The sequence below is a fragment of the Lissotriton vulgaris genome, chromosome 1_1 (assembly GCF_964263255.1).
Source record: "Lissotriton vulgaris chromosome 1_1, aLisVul1.2, whole genome shotgun sequence".
NCBI lineage: Eukaryota > Metazoa > Chordata > Amphibia > Caudata > Salamandridae > Lissotriton > Lissotriton vulgaris.
This window is the reverse complement of record NC_141685.1, coordinates 2091008110-2091024234: the sequence shown is the minus strand read 5'-3', so window position 1 is coordinate 2091024234 and position 16125 is coordinate 2091008110. Positions and strand designations below refer to the sequence as shown.

Here is a 16125-nt window from a genome sequence, read left to right as displayed (position 1 = left end):
AAATAGGCCTATCTCACAGATTGTGGTCTTGTTGCACCTTTTGGGGCACCCAAACTGCTACCCTCATAGTGGTGGAAGGTTGCTGCCTTCACCAGGAGTTAAGCAGCACAAGCATGATGGTGGCATCATACCGTGTAGTAATCAGTAGCAGTGAAAAAGTCATTTTTATCCTGTGTCACTGGAGTGAGGGCTACATGCTCCCTTAACTTTTTTAAAGTTCCATTGCTGTGCACTTAACATACCCTTGACCTACATGAGATAGATGTGGAAGAGCTGCACAGAAGTGCACAGAGCAGGAGTGGTGACTATGCACAAGTTGTATGTGTGCCTGTGAAGGGTACAGTACAGGGATAGACAAGTACTGTGCAGTTTCTGTATGGCTACTGTATGCACTGAGTGTATGTATGCCTGTTGAGATACAGCATGCGTGATGCAGTGCTGTGCAGTGCCTGTGCAAGGAAAGTATATGCTCAGTGTATGTGTGCTTGCCGGAAATACAGTACACGAAGAGTGAAGAACCGTGCACATGGTGGGTGTGTGTGCTGGTATTGTGTATGTTTTAAAATAGCACACACTGGTACAATGCAGAAAGGTTACAGTGTTGAACAGTGCATGCAGACTGAATGTGTTGTGAATGTATTTGTTCCTTTAATGGTGCAATGTATTGAAGTAACAGTGCTGTGCATTACATGTGCTGTGAATGCACACTGAGTGCAATGCACCTGCAATGGTACATTACACGGAGGACTCTGGGTTCCATTTTGGGAAGCCCATGCCTGCCTGGCAAAGACATAGGGAGCAGAAAAATCCCCTCAGACAGATGTATGTATTGCTGCATTCCTGTGAGCTGTGTGGGACACACTATAGCAAGGGATTCTTCCTTTACACTTCAAAAGGTTACTCTTTGAATTAGTGATAGATCCCAAGGAAGGTACCTGGATACAACTTAGTAAGGGAGCTGAGGCTGATAAGGAAATCATAAAGAGTAGGACTGGGCTGCTGAGATTAACTTTCTGATGTACATATCACTGGGAATGACATCCAGGTGTGAACTCCAGTCACTCCCATGAATTGTGTTGTGAGCTTCAGAGTCATGCCTGCTGGATTGGACATCTTTCAGAGGAAATACGAAAAGGAAATATGCCTACTTCAAAAGAAGCAGAACCCCAACATAAAACATCACTTCAAAGACTCAGAGCCTAAATCACAATTGGTGTCTGAAAAGGACTGTAAGAAAGACAGGTTGAGACCCCAAAACGTCGTCATTTGCCAAGCAGCCAGATGGGCAGCATGAGGAGGGGAAGATTTGCAAGACTTCAATAAGACTGTGACCAGGACTGACGGCAAAGGCCTGCCTGTCTCCCTGTTGGCTAATGGGACATCACCCAGGACACCAAGATCGCCTGTCATAGAGCTTGGAGCACTATCGTCTGCTTGCTTGCCAAGACCAGTGTGCAGTGTGAGGGAGAAGAGAGCTTTAAGGGAGTGAGGCCCAGTGGGGAGCCCTACACAAGGATTCCCTTACCAGGGTGTGTGGCTGTACACCAACTGAGTCATTGTACACGTGCAGTTTCGGCTCTGAGACCCAGTATGAAAATAGTGAGGACCACCTTATTCTGAGCTGTACCAGAAGCGATGTGCAGGATACACCAGGCCCACACTGCAGTACCGAAGTAATCCCGTGTTCCAGAGGAGGTCACTAGTAAACAAATTTTGGGCCAGGAGCACAGGACTGCCTAAATCAGAGACCCTGTATGCCTGAAGGGGCTAAAGTAGTGAGGGCAATCGCATAATGAGAGTCTGCACCTTGATCATGAGTACCCCAGAAACTCCATATGCCATGAGTGGCTGATTATACCACTTTGGCCAAGGGTTTGTGTTGTCACCTTGACTGACGGAATACTGCTGAGACCAGCCGGTCAAGTCTGGGAGCTGTGATCTGTACTTGACGGCTTCCCTGAGGATTACCAAGAAACTGCCCAGAATGCTGTACCCTAGTTAGACCTACGGGTGGGAGCAGGAGGATCACACCATCATCCCAACCTACCTCTGCTAGGTGTAAGAGCATGTTACCTTTGTGTCTGTTGAGCCGGAGCAGCTGCATCACTGGAGCAAACTGGTAGCATTTCCTCACAAAGAAAGATGTCTGCCAGGTGCTGTGGCATACTCCACAAGCGGCCCAACTTCACCGTAATGTAAATGTAAATTGATACTTGTATAGTGCACTACTCACCCGCAAGGGTCTCAAGGTGCTTGTACGAATACCGCTGTGGAACCCATCCTAGCTTTCCCTATGAGGCGTCCCCTCCTGGGCACCCCCAAGGTGGAGGCCAGGCATCCTTAGCATTGTGGGGGCCGTTGTGGAGATTAAGCAAGCTATTGCCCAGAGTTGCAGAGTGGGACTACATGATTGGAATAGGCACCGAGGCGAGAATTATCAGGTCCGTGGAATTTTGAGCCCAAGACCCGCCGTGGCGGGGAATTGAACCCTGGTCCCAGGCTAGACCTCTGCATCATGGTCTGCTGCTCTAATCATTGAGCCACACAGGATGTGTACTCTACTCATTAGTAGCCAAAGACATGGTACTCACCACAATGCAGAACAATGCCATACCACCGGAGTGGGCAAGATTAGAAGTGGGTCTTTGGGGCCACAGGGCACTTCCTGCTAATTGTCCTGCAGCACCATATACATGTTTGACTATTTCATGAGGAGTCAAAAGAGAGAACACTAGAATATGACCTAATGTTACACGAAGGAGGGTGGTACATGGAATTGCCTGACAACTAAAGGAGTAAACGGCCTCAACCACCATGTTTAGGCCCAGTAGCCCCTGCGTGCCTCGTGGCCCTCTGGAAGGGTTTCTGACATCAATCTTTCATTTGTAGGGAAAAATATGGAGAAACGATACATTCCTAGCTGCTCTAAAAAGAAGCTGACAGGAGTGAAGCGCACATAAGATAAAGAAAGAAGGGAGGAGAAGAAACGAGAAATGGTGGTGGCACTGTAGACATGACTATCATTTGGGAAAAAGTAAAAGGTGGGAGAAAAGAATGCAAGAGGTGACAGCCAGGGGTGGAAAGGAGGACTATGGTAGGGAAGTCTGTGGGTGATGACAGGAAGGTGGCAGGCAGGGGAAAAGGAGTGCACAGGGAATGGAGGGAAGAGTTGGATAGTAAAGAGTGAGCTGCACAGGAATGGGTGTGTAGAGGCAGTAGCATGCAACCAAAAAGCCAACAGCTTGAGGTGAGAAATAAATACTCTACTGGACAGAGGAAAGATATCATTTAAAAAGTGTCAGGCAAGGACTGAAAGAGGCTGATCAAAGTAAGCATATGGTGAAAAGGGTAGGGTACAAAGCCCACTACGTGTATATTCTTAGCAAGAGCTGCACTATCAAAATTCAGACCTGAAAGTCATGATTTTTAATTGCACTTATGTAAATACTATGTCTACTCTTATCAGACTTCACTGTCCCCTTTTAAGTGGCATAATAGTCATTTTTTAAATAGATTTAATTGTATATGAATAAAAGTTTAGACAAAATCGGCATGTGATTCAATATATAGAAGGTGTTTTTGTTTACATAGTAGCAAAAGGTACACAACAGTATCGCCTATAGATTATGCATGAACTATGTTTGGCCACAGGGTGAACATTTTTGTAGACATGATCCTTTTGTTCGTCTTTATGTATGGGTGTTCTATAACCTTACCGCTCAGCAGCAGCTTTCCTGTAAAAATCAGGATTCTCAATGTGCAGGTGTAAATATTATGGTCCTCATTATTGGTGGGCTCCAATGACACATGATAGCTCCCCATTCTCACAACTATAGTTAGCAGGGGACCCTGAAAACTATCGAACTTTGAAATAACATGCATTTTTTGGGAATAATATGTGGGAATCGGTGTTTCCAAACTGATTGCTCCATGTTTCTTCAAAAGTATGAAACAGGGATTTTGGCAGCTGAAATTCCTCAGAATTCCTTATAATTCTGATTACCCTGGTAACTGCTGTTACTGGGACTAGTGGCAGTAATGGGTCACCGGTAACGGGGCCTATTTACACTGCTCTCACACTTCATCATCTCTTGTCTAATTGAATAATGGGCAAATGTATTCACATAGAGAAGTTACATCTAGTTCCAAACACAGGAGTAGTCACACCTATTTACATACTACCAAAAAAGTGCATCACACAGTGTGTTTCCGCTTCAAATCTTCATGTATCTGAAGTAAATTGTATATGGATGATAGCAGCATATATGATTTATATCAGAGCAGGATTATAAGCATATGAAAAAACAAAAATATAGAGATTAGAGATGAACAAAATGCAGAAGACAGAATTTGAAATGATTGAGATTATCTTTCATGAATTAAAGTCTGTAATAAGCTAAATGCTGCTTAACTATAGGATAAAGATAAGAAAGATGACGGAGTGGACAAGTTAGTTTCCTAGGTTCTCATTAATGTTGTTGGACCTGCTCCTTTCTGCAGGGCCACCCTAGATTTTTTTCTTCCTTTTCTGAACATGACTATATTCCCTTTGAAAACTCAGCACACTTTACTCCTGCTAATGAGTGATACAGTGTTTGAGCTCTCCTTTTAAACATGGTAACATTGGAATACACCTGATTGGCCCATTTAATTTACTTATACACACCTACTAAACAGAATTACATGTACTACAGGTCTGTAATTTAAATGCTACTAGTGGGCTGAGACACTAATTGTGCCACCCACTAAAGTAGCATAATAAAATATGCCTCAGGCCTGCCAGTGCAGCCTTTAATGCATTTTAAACTGCCATTCAACATGGCAAAATAAACCTTTTACTAGCCCTAAGCCTTCCTTTTTAATACTTATTTATCACCCGGAAGGTATGACCTAAAGGCTCATAGGGCATGGTGCATGGAATTTAAAAAGTAGAACATGTGCAATAAGGTTTTAAGTGATCTGGCAAATAAGAATTCCTGAAGTCGTTTTTCACTGTAGCAAGGCTAGCTCTCCCATAGACGAACATGGGGTCACCTTATTATACTTAGTTAGTGATAACGTCAGTTTAGGAGAAGATAGAGAAATACTTCTTCCAATGATTCAAATTGCACTTTAAAATCCTCTTTAATGGTAAAGTCAAAGTCATTGAAAACACCGCTTTTAGAAAATTAGTATTTTTCTGCCTAAACCAATTGTGGCTTTCTGCCAGTGTCAAAAATCACAACATTGTTAATGGCTCTCCTGTGGTGTGATGTGTGTTCCTTGCAGATGGTGCAAAAGGGCTCAGGGTGTGGGGAAGGGAGTTTCTCTCCTCAGGATTTTTCGTGGTTTATACTCAGCCCTACCCGAGCTTCAAAGCGTAGTCTTAGGGCTGTGCCCCCCCCCCCCCCTCTTCCTGGCTTCTAAAGCTGCCTTCCTAGTCACTGGCAAATGTAGCCCACACCTGGGCATGCCTGCCCTTTGTCACCCTAGACATTGAGAGCCAGACCCAGTGGAAAGGAAAGTACTGACCATAACCATTTTAGTGGTAGAAAAAGAGTGACCTACATACACAGGCAAGGACGAGGTATAAAACTGGCACCCTTAGAACCATTCATCAGAACGCTCCTGGACCTGTGAAGATTCAGGAGAAGGACTGCTCTGCTGTTTGAAAAAGCATGACTGAACCTGATTGCCTTGCATCCAGGATTCCAGAAGTGACTCAACGGCCAGGTTGACTGACCTCTTACTTAAGCTGAAGGGACAAAACAAGCTTCCAGAGGTCTTTCCTGTAATTGTCTTGCTGACTAGCACCAACTTGACCTGCATAGACCCTGCTACTGGACTCTGCTGGAGTGCTTCCTGAACCACCCCCAGGATGTGCCTCCCTAGGTCCTTGACCCTTGGCTGGAGTCGGAGTCCTCCTCAAACCTGCAAACTGCAAGAAGTGGATTCCAGGTAAAAATACAAGGGTTCTATGCTCTTGGGGTCGGCTGCTAACAGAAAGCTCTAAAAGCAACCTGCTCTTTGTGTCAGCACCAACTGACCAGATTTACCACCAATGCAAAGCTCTGACAGCGACCTGCTCTTTGCGCTGAAACATTCTCCTCATGGCCCCTGCCAACGCAAAGCTCCGGCTGAGGCTCCTCACATGGAGCTAGACTGAATGAGACCTTGACCCTGTCCAGAATGACAAGAGACACAAAATTGGCTCTGTGCACTTTTTGCTGATATTTTTACCTAAAAAATTAAAATCATTACTCTGGGTATACTCATTAGAATTTTTTCATTTTTTTGTAGTTCTATTTATTAAAATGTGCTCAATTGCTATAAATTGGTTGTCCAACATCACATTGTCACATGATTTTGCATAGTAGATCTACATCATCAACCATTCAAGGATCGACAGTTTAGCTACATTTTCCAATGTCTTAGAATTGATTTTGGCACTAACGCCAAAAGAAAGCAAATCTAACAAGAGTGAGTCTTATTTGATTGTTTCACATTTGGATATGCCTGAACAAACGCCAGGCAAAGTCCTAGCTTGTTTTAACAATTCTATAAAGTTATGAACTGTATTCGATCTAGAATTAGTAAATCATTTTTAGTATGTTTCTGAATTCAAGCAATTACTCTCATATCTGTAACACTGGCTACATAGAATATGAAGTACTGTGAAAATCTCGACTAGGCTACCTTTGAGGAAATGTTTAGTTGAATGAGAATGCACAATTTTTGACCACTATGAATCATGGTCTCAATTAATTTATTTCTCAGTACCACATATTCTTTAATTTACTTAGGAAGTCTTAGTAGTTACCTTGTGCACTTTTGAAATAGTATGCTGATTCACTGTTAATTGATTAGCATTTATGACTTCTTTGAAAATTAGAGTTTAATAATGAAATAGAAAGAATAAGATTGTAGAAATTAGATTATATAGGGTCTGTAATTATGTAAAAGACAAAGGAATTTTCTATCTGGTAGATCACTGCAAGTGAAATTCTGAATTTTCTCCATTCCTACCTAAATAGTAATACTTCATTAATTTGTACATATTTATTGTTCTAGCTTACAATAAATCAAGTAATCCTATCAAATCAAAGTTATTGTTTTGGATGTTGACTGGTAGACATTGCACCTTGGTAAAAGGAGCTGATGTGTCCCTTTCTACTAATACTGTAAATTATTTTCGACCACTTCAACAAGGAATGATAAAAATACTGAGGCATTTCATGAAAGTGCATTATTTTTTGAGGTTGGTGGTCACCCACCTAAAGGAATAATCCTACTAACGTTTTAGCCACAAAATTCACTAAATTAACTTGAGCCCTAACCTCTAGTAGCCATAGCATAGAGATGACAGGCTTAACTTAGGGCAAAAGTAGTATTGTAGTATAAAGCACTAATAATGCCAAAACACTAAAGAATAAAATACCAAACAGTTTTAGAAAATTGTGTAAATCTAAAGATTAACACCAACATGACAAAAATCCAACAAGGTAAACTGGAGATTATGAATTTTTAGGGTTTTAAATAAAAAAAATACTCTAAGAAACCACTAAGCACCAACAATAGTCTATGGAACCGTTGGTACCGGTCAACTGGTCCCTTAAGGAAAAAGGCCTCTTGCAGATTGCCAAACAGCCGAACAGAAGGTCAGCCAACTGAGCATAGGAGTCCACTTATTTGGCCTCGGAACAAGACTGAGCAAATGCAGTAGCTCAGGGCTCCTCTTAGGTTACAGCAAGTAGGGTCCAATCCTCTTCTTATCTTCTGCAGGTCCAGTAAGTGTTCTGAAGAACGTTCCTTGGGGTGCCATATTTATAGTCGGCATTAGCCAATTGGTGAATGTGACTTCTGGCCCCTCCCTAACCAGTAAGAATTATATATCCCAGAGGTTCCCTAACCACTTTCAGCAGTTCCTGTTGGCCCAACTGCAAAAATGTAACACAGTGCACCCCACTCCTAAAATTCCAAAATGGGGAATGAACCATTACTCCCTTATGTTGAACTCTTGTATTTACCCAAAAGTGTGGCCAGGGAATGAGCAGCTGCCTACCCTTTGCCTGGTTCTAGGTGTAGCTGTCCTTCCACATGGGTTCGGAGCCAGACTGGCTAGTGTGAGCCTGGAGAACAAAGGCTTTTTCCCTCCTAGTTTTCTCCTTAAACTAAACTAAGAATGAACAGGCTTCACCTCTGTCCCTTTCAAGTTAATCAAGTTCCTGAAACCTCCCCACTGCCCTTCCTGAGCTTATAAGGATTGCATGTCCCACATCCAACACATCCTGTCACCAGGCCCAATCCATAATGTTGTACTGGGAGCAATTTTGCCACCTCATTAAGGTTGAACAATGGTTAGGCAGCGAACAGGAGCTTCAGGCAGGAAAAAAGGTAGCTTTCTTAAAGTGACTTTTGTTTAATATTTATCAAAAAAAGTAACTTTGCCAATAATTGGTGTAGGTCTTCGCCTTTTTGGTTAAAGTTCCCTAAACTTTTTGTTTTCTCCCTAGACCATTTTAGACCTAGAGATGCAATGTGGATGCTTTGGGTACTTTGCCACTGCTGATCAGTGTCAAAGTGCAGGAGTTCCCTATATAAAATATCATGGTGATTGGTTGGCCATGGTTGGTATATTTGCCTTACTAGTAAAAGTCCCTAGTGATGCGCACTGTGTGTGCAAGGGCTAGTAATGCATGGGTGTGCAGAGAAGGGAACTCAGGCCTTTAGTGTAGAGCCTGCGCGCAGAATGCTTAGTTAGTATGTAGTCCTGACAAGTGCAGCCACTTGTCAGGCCTGACTTTCCCTTTCACATACACATGGGGCACCCATGTGGTAGGTACCAGGTAACCACTGGAAAGCGTGCAGTATAGGTAAAAGGCAGAACATAAACTGAGGTGTGTGTTATGTTCTGACAATCAAAAACTCTCCATTTCGTTTTTCACTGCTGAACGGTCATTCTGCCCATAGGACAGAATGGGGAAGGCTGGGAGTTGTGTTTGGTAGCCTAGTTTCCTGTCAGTTTATAATGGAGAGGTGAAGTTTGGTATGTATGGACTCACAGTGTCATAATGCATCTTTCTGTGAAGATGGTTTTGTCACTGTGTGTTTATAAACCACTCTTTTAGAAAGTAGCTGAGTTCTGTGCTATGAGCATTTCTGTGTGTCTCTGAAATGTGGATTGTCTGTCTGGAACTGAACGGTGAGAGGAGCTGGGAGAGGTCTTGACACAGGGAGAGGTTGAGATGGCACCAGGCTGCCCTGCATCTGGAAAGTAGTTAGAGGAGAAGCCCGGGAGGTGAAAAAGCCTGGGCTGGTGCTACAAAACAATTGACCCATCTCCTGCTGAGTGATTAAGGATCCAGATCCCCAGTATCAAAGGGAGAGAGGTGACACTGGGAGGGAGACACCCAGAACTGATTTAGGCAGGGGTCAGGGACCCCTGAGCACATACAAAATTCAAAGACATCAATGGGTATAACAATAAGAGCTGAAGCCCGTGAACGTTGGAATGAAACAGACATGGATTGAGACTGAAAAGGCTTGGAACCATTCTGTGGTCAAGAGGAACCTCTGCTAAAGAAGGAACAACTGAAGAGACTGTTGTGGATAGACCAATCCTTGCTTCGTGATCTGGGGCTGGTCTGCAGTTTGCTGTTCTAACTAAGGAAGAGGCTTTTGGGACTGTGCTTGGAGGCGATGGGTCCCCCTGCTTGAAGAAGTTTTGTGCTGTGTCTTGTAACCCCAACGGCCTGAGGTGAGCTGGCTCCTTGTTTGGAAAAACAGGATCATAAAAATTTCTGAAGAAGTCCCGAGCAACGAGGTGTGCATGTGCTTTTTGCCGCTTGAGATCCTCAGAAGTTGTGCCTTGTGATCTTGGGCACGCAGGAGTAAGCTTAGTCTCAGATGCGCAGAGTGCGTATCATGGTGCAGGCAAAGGATTTGGTGAGGAGCATCTGGTTCTGGTGTGCACAGGGAGAGGAAGCGAGGCTCGGACGCGCTGGGGGCATCATGGTGCAGCCTGGGTGTTGGTGAAGAGCGCCTGGGCCTCGTGTGCACCTAAGGAAGAAGCGAGACTCGGACACGAAGTGTGCGTGTCGTGGTGCAGCCAGGACATTGGTGAGGAGCACCTGGACATTGTGTGAAACAACGGAAGAAGTGAGTCTCAGACAAGCTGGGTGCATGTCGTGGTGCAGCCCGGGTGTTGGGGAAGAGCGCCGAGACCTAGTAGGCACCAAAAGAAGAAGTGAGTCTCGGCCGTGCAAGAGTGCGTGTCGTGGTGCAGCCAGAACATTGGGGAAGATCGCCTGGACATTGTGTGCACCGGGAGAAGAGGTGAGCCTCGGACGCGCAAGTGTGCATGTCGTGGTGCAGCCAGGGCGCTGGGGGAGAGCGCCTGGACATCTTCTGCACCAGGAGAAGAGGAGAGGCTTGAACGCGCAGGGTGCGTGTTGAGGTGCTTTCTAGGATCCAGCAACAGTCCTGCCAGTCAAAATAGCTTTTAGAGGTTATTCACCACAGGAACATGCACAACTTTATTTTTGTGCATTTCACTTTTAAATATCAGGCACCGTAACTTGTAGGCAACAAGGTGTACTTAGGGGTGACTTATTCATAATTAAAAGCAGGGTTAACCACCTTTCAAAAAAGTTTATTTTAACAGGTTTAACATCAGGGTTTTAGGCTTTAGCAGTCAGGCTTCACAGGGGCACCCGAAGCAATCTTTTACAGGCCTACTATGCAGATGGCAAAATAGGTGTTGCAATCCGTGGGTGGAATTTGTCTTCCAGGCCCTTGGTACATTTTCTGTACCATACACTAGAGACTTGTAGGCAAGTTAAATATGTCAATAAGGATGAGTCAATTTAACTATGTTTAAAGGAGCTATAGGCACTTTACTTCTGTCTAGCAGGGGTAAAGTGCACATAGTTGAAAATCAGATAGGATCCAGATAAAAGGCGATCAGACAGACCATGCAGAGAAGGTAAACTTTCTACAGGAAGCAATTCAGGCTTTATGATACACAAATAAATTGCTGTTCTGGATGATAAGGTTTTTTGTCTAGATGGAATTTAAAGAGTGCATGATAGTTGAATTGCTACATCTTTATCAGGAATAAATGGCACTTTAGTTACTGCTTGGCTAGATATTGACAATATCATCAATAATTTAAGTATAAACATTCAGATTCTTACTTGAAATTATCTCATTTTTTCTGAACAAAAGCTAGGATGTTATAGCCAATCATGAAAAATTGGGCTTATTAGAAAATGGCCTAATTAAATGGGCCCATTTTCTTTCCAAACATCATCGTTCTTAGATCATTGCTCAACTGAATGCTAGATCTGAGCTATACTTTGTGGCTTAATGTGATTTATATACAAGTATTTGCCAAGAGGATACACCAATATAATTGTATTACAGTAGCTATAACACATCAGCAATGTAACCAGAGTAGACATGATTAAAGCACACAAATAAAATGCAAGGCTAATTCCATTTATTGTACCATATTGTACCATATTCTTAACTTCATTGAATTACGAAGATGAATGATAAACATTTTGTGTTCAATATGTGCTATCAAATCATTACCAATATATACACAGTTAGAAATACATCGGTAAAAGTGGCCTGTTAGAAATGGGATTCTCTAGTTGGCAGTGGTATACACCCTGTCCAAGTAGAGTCCCTTCCTTTTAGTCAGGACAAGGGGATTACACACCTAACACAGTGCTTGCTCACCCCCATGGTAGCTTAGCATGAGAAGTCAGGCCTGTCTCAGAATCAATGTGTAAAGTATTTGTACAGACCACACACATCAACACAGTAAAAACACTACAAATGGACACCAAACCAGTTTAGAAAAATAAAGTATAATTTATCTAAACCAAACAAGACCAAAACAACACAAAATCCAACGTACAGAACTCAAAATGTGACCTTTTTTGATGAATGAAGCAATTCTGTCCATAGAAATGCTGTGATTTTACATAAAGTATCTCAGATACGTCAAAATAAACAAGGCAAAACAGACACAGAGGAGGGAAGCTTCGGAAAACACAGTCCTTGGGAGGCAATGCCTTAGTTCTGCTGCACGCAGTGTTGCGTCGAATCCAGACTGTTCAGAGAAGCGATGCGTCAAAATTTAAGACAGTGCTGATGCATCGAACAAACATAACGCACAGATGCGGTGTGTGGACCTCCGGACGAGATGGAGGTCGAGGCGGCAGTGGCAAACAGGAGCTGCGCCAATTTCTTCAGCCATGGTCCCACAATGCACTAATTCTTTCAGCCTCACAGCACGACCTGCATCAGAGTCAGTGTGGTGCAACTGCGGCCCGTACAGGTATGATCGGTGGGGATGGGTGGGGGATTTCGAGAGACGAAAACAAGAATTTTTTTTATTATTTATTTAACTTTCCCTCATTTTCTTTATTTTTTTAATTTCCCCTCGTGGTCATCTCTTGTAATCCCCCCCACCCGGCCCCACTGCTCCACCGCTCTTGCCTGCATGGGCTGCGGCTGGTGCGGGGGTCTTGGACTTCGGAGACACGGTGTGCTGAACTCAGGCTGCAGTGGTTTCTTTGGCCACTGACAGGTGATGTAACAATTTCTTTTGTTGCACTGCGACAGTGCATGTAAATTTCTCCAGCTCTGTGGTGCTGTGTCAGAAAAACAATTCAGAAAAGGGGGTGGTGATGGACAGAGTATCTGAATTAAGCAGAACACTCCTACCCAGTCAACAGATCTGGGCTTGATCCATCACCGTTTTTTAGCTCACTGCACCATCCCAGCTCAGAACCTGGCTACATGCAAATTAGTCTGTCCCTGGCCCAGTGCATCATGGGAACAGGGCAGACCAAACTACCAAGCCAATTCTTTTACTGGAAAGGAAACAAGCTTCCGGGGACCGGTTTCTGGCATTACATCGTCTTCAGCCCGGCTTGCTTGAATCCTGATGGTGCAGTGAGCAAGGGACTTATGTTTGAGCATACCCTTCCACGCTTATGGTGGACAAAACGATTCAGAATAGGGGGTGGTGATGGACAGAGTATCTGAATTAAGCAGAACACTCCTACCCAGTCAACAGATCAGGGCTTGATCCATCACAGTTTTTTAGCTCACTGCACCATCCCAGCTCAGAACCTGGCTACATGCAAATTAGTCTGTCCCTGGCCCAGTGCATCATGGGAACAGGGCAGACCAAACTACCAAGCCAATTCTTTTACTGGAAAGGAAACAAGCTTCCGGGGACCGATTTCTGGCATTACAGCCGTCTTCGGCCCGGCTTGCTTGAATCCTGATGGTGCAGTGAGCAAGGGACTCATGTCTGAGCATACCCTTCCACGCTTATGGTGGACAAAACGATTCAAAAAAGGGGGTGGTGATGGACAGAGTATCTGAATTAAGCAGAACACTCCTACCCAGTCAACAGATCAGGGCTTGATCCATCACCGTTTTTTAGCTCACTGCACCATCCCAGCTCAGAACCTGGCTACATGCAAATTAGTCTGTCCCTGGCCCAGTGCATCATGGGAACAGGGCAGACCAAACTACCAAGCCAATTATTTTACTGGAAAGGAAACAAGCGTCCGGGGACCGGTTTCTGGCATTACAGCCATCTTCAGCCTGGCTTGCTTGAATCCTGATGGTGCAGTGAGCAAGGGACTCATGTCTGAGCAGTTAAAGAATTGGCTTGGTAGTTTGGTCTGCCCTGTTCCCATGATGCACTGGGCCAGGGACAGACTAATTTGAATGTAGCCAGGTTCTGAGCTGGGATGGTGCAGTGAGCTAAAAAATGGTGATGGATCAAGCCCTGATCTGTTGACTGGGTACGAGTGTTCTGTTTAATTCAGATACGCTGTCCATCACCACCCCCTTTTCTGAATCGTATCAGAAAAACAGGCATTGGAAGGGTGATGCATTGATTTGTATGGTTTCAAGCAGGTCTTTGCAGGAGGGACAATCTCTAAGGGCCCAGAACTAGAATTGGCACCACAATGCAGGTCAGAATTCCCAGCAGTGAAGTTCAGGGATGCTGCAGGTGAAGTCTTTGATGGCCATTAGACTTCTTAACAGGAGGCAGGCACACACAAGCCCTTGGAGAAACTTCACAAGCAGCAAAACACCAAATTCCAGTCATTTACCTCTCCAAAGCACCCAGCAAAGCAACATACAGCAATGGGGCAGTACTCCTCCTCACAGCTCTTCAGCACTTTTCCTTGGCAAAGGTTCGTCTTGATCCAGAAGTGTTCCAACAGTCTGGGGATTTATACCCCTTTAGGCCTTTGAAGTAGCATTCTTCAAAGGATTGTCTTAGTGGCGCACAATTGCTTGCATGTCTGGTCTTGACACACTCGGGCGGGGTGGACACAGCATTGTGAGAGGCCAGGCAGAACCCTATTCAGGTGTGACACCTCGCCCCACCTTCTAGCTAAGAAAATCTCATCAGCCTGGTGATGAGCCATCAGGATATGCAGAGCACACTTCAACTCCCTTTGTGTGGGGGTCTAGAATAAATTCACAAACAGGCCCATGTCAGTCTAAACCAAATGTTGATTCCACAGGCAGGCTGCTGCACAGGATGGTTAAACAAGACAATGTCCACTTTCAAAAAGTGGAATTTCAAATGCACAATTTAAAATATACCTTCACCAAAAGATGTGTTTTTAAATCCTGAGCTCAGAGAGCCCATACTCCAAATCTTTAGCTGTCCTCACTTGAAAGTTACACTTGTAAATGTTACAAGGCAGCTCCAATGATAAGCCTCAGGGAGAGCTATTCCTTGCAATAGTAAAAAACGAAGTTGGCTGTATTTCACAGGAGGAACGAATACTTGCAGTGAAGGCCACTTCCAGTCCACGTCCTGAGGAGAACCCTCAAATAACCTTGGGGTTCGAAATGCGTTGACCCTGTGCTGAAGCAACAATAGTAGTGGGCTCTACAGGGAATGACTAATAGGATGTATTCCCCCTGGGAATCCGACCCTTTATACCAGTAGCTTCAGCCCAGCAAACAAGCAGGACCTGTTTGAACGATTTTTTGTCCGCTTGTTTATGTATATATCACATAAGGACTGGTACCCCCTAAACCAAGTAGCTGGAGGCATTCCACTTTTTATTTGGTGTCCATGTTTGGTATAGATGTTTATCATTTATTGTTTGTATTATGTTTTTTGATTTCTTAATGTTTATGTATTGAAGGTGAAAAAAGTGCTACAGTTGTGTCGCTTTTTGGATATGATGAAATGTTATGAAAAGAATATATGAAAAAAAGTAAAAATGATTAAATGAAAACTGTGCCCACTTAGGATTTGTCTGCTAGGTGAGGTGCAAGATTGGTAGAATAACCTATCTGGTAATTTTTCTGTTTAGCAAGTTAGAGTGGTCCAGGCCAGGTAGTGATGGGACCCAAGCCTTTTTTGTTCTGACACTTTCAAACAGTGGCATTTTCAAATCTACCTTCATCAAAAGATGTGTTTTTAAATCCTGAGCTCAGAGAGCACATACTCCAAATCTCTAGCTGTCTCAATTGAAAGTTACACTTGTAAAATGTTACACTGCAGCTCCAATGATAAGCCTCAGGGAGAGCTATTCCTTGCAATAGTAAAAAAACTAAATTGGCTGTATTTCACTATCAGGACATGTAAAGCACACCAGTATATGTCCTACCTTCCACATACACTTCAGCCGGCCCATAGGGGTATCTTGGGCCTACCTTAGGGGTTTATTACATATAGTAAAAGGGGGAGGTTGGGCCTAGCAGGTGGGTGCACTTGCCAGGTCAACAATGCAATTTAAAACTGCACTCACAGACACTGCAGTGGCAGGCCTGAGACAAGTTTACAGGGCTACACATGTGGGTGGCACAACCAGTGCTGCAGACCGATTAGTAGCATTTGATTTATAGGCACTGGGCTCAGATAGTGCACTTCACTGGGGACTTACCAGTAAATCAAATATGCCAATCATGGAGAACCAATCAGAATTATAATTTACATAGAGAGCATGTAATCTTTAGCACGGATTAGCAGTGGTAATGTGCCCAGAGTCCGAAAGTCAACAAAAACATGGTCAGGAAAATAGGAGGCAAAAAGTCAGAGGATAAACCTGCAAAATGGGCAAGGTCCAAAATAGCCTTGGT

At 43.9% G+C, this 16125-nt stretch overlaps 1 protein-coding gene across 1 annotated transcript in view; it reads right to left on the bottom strand.

Annotated features, from left to right (window-relative positions):
- Positions 1-16125, bottom strand: part of VWF (von Willebrand factor) — a 1126314-nt gene that overhangs the window by 158231 nt on the left and 951958 nt on the right. The window lies entirely within an intron of this gene.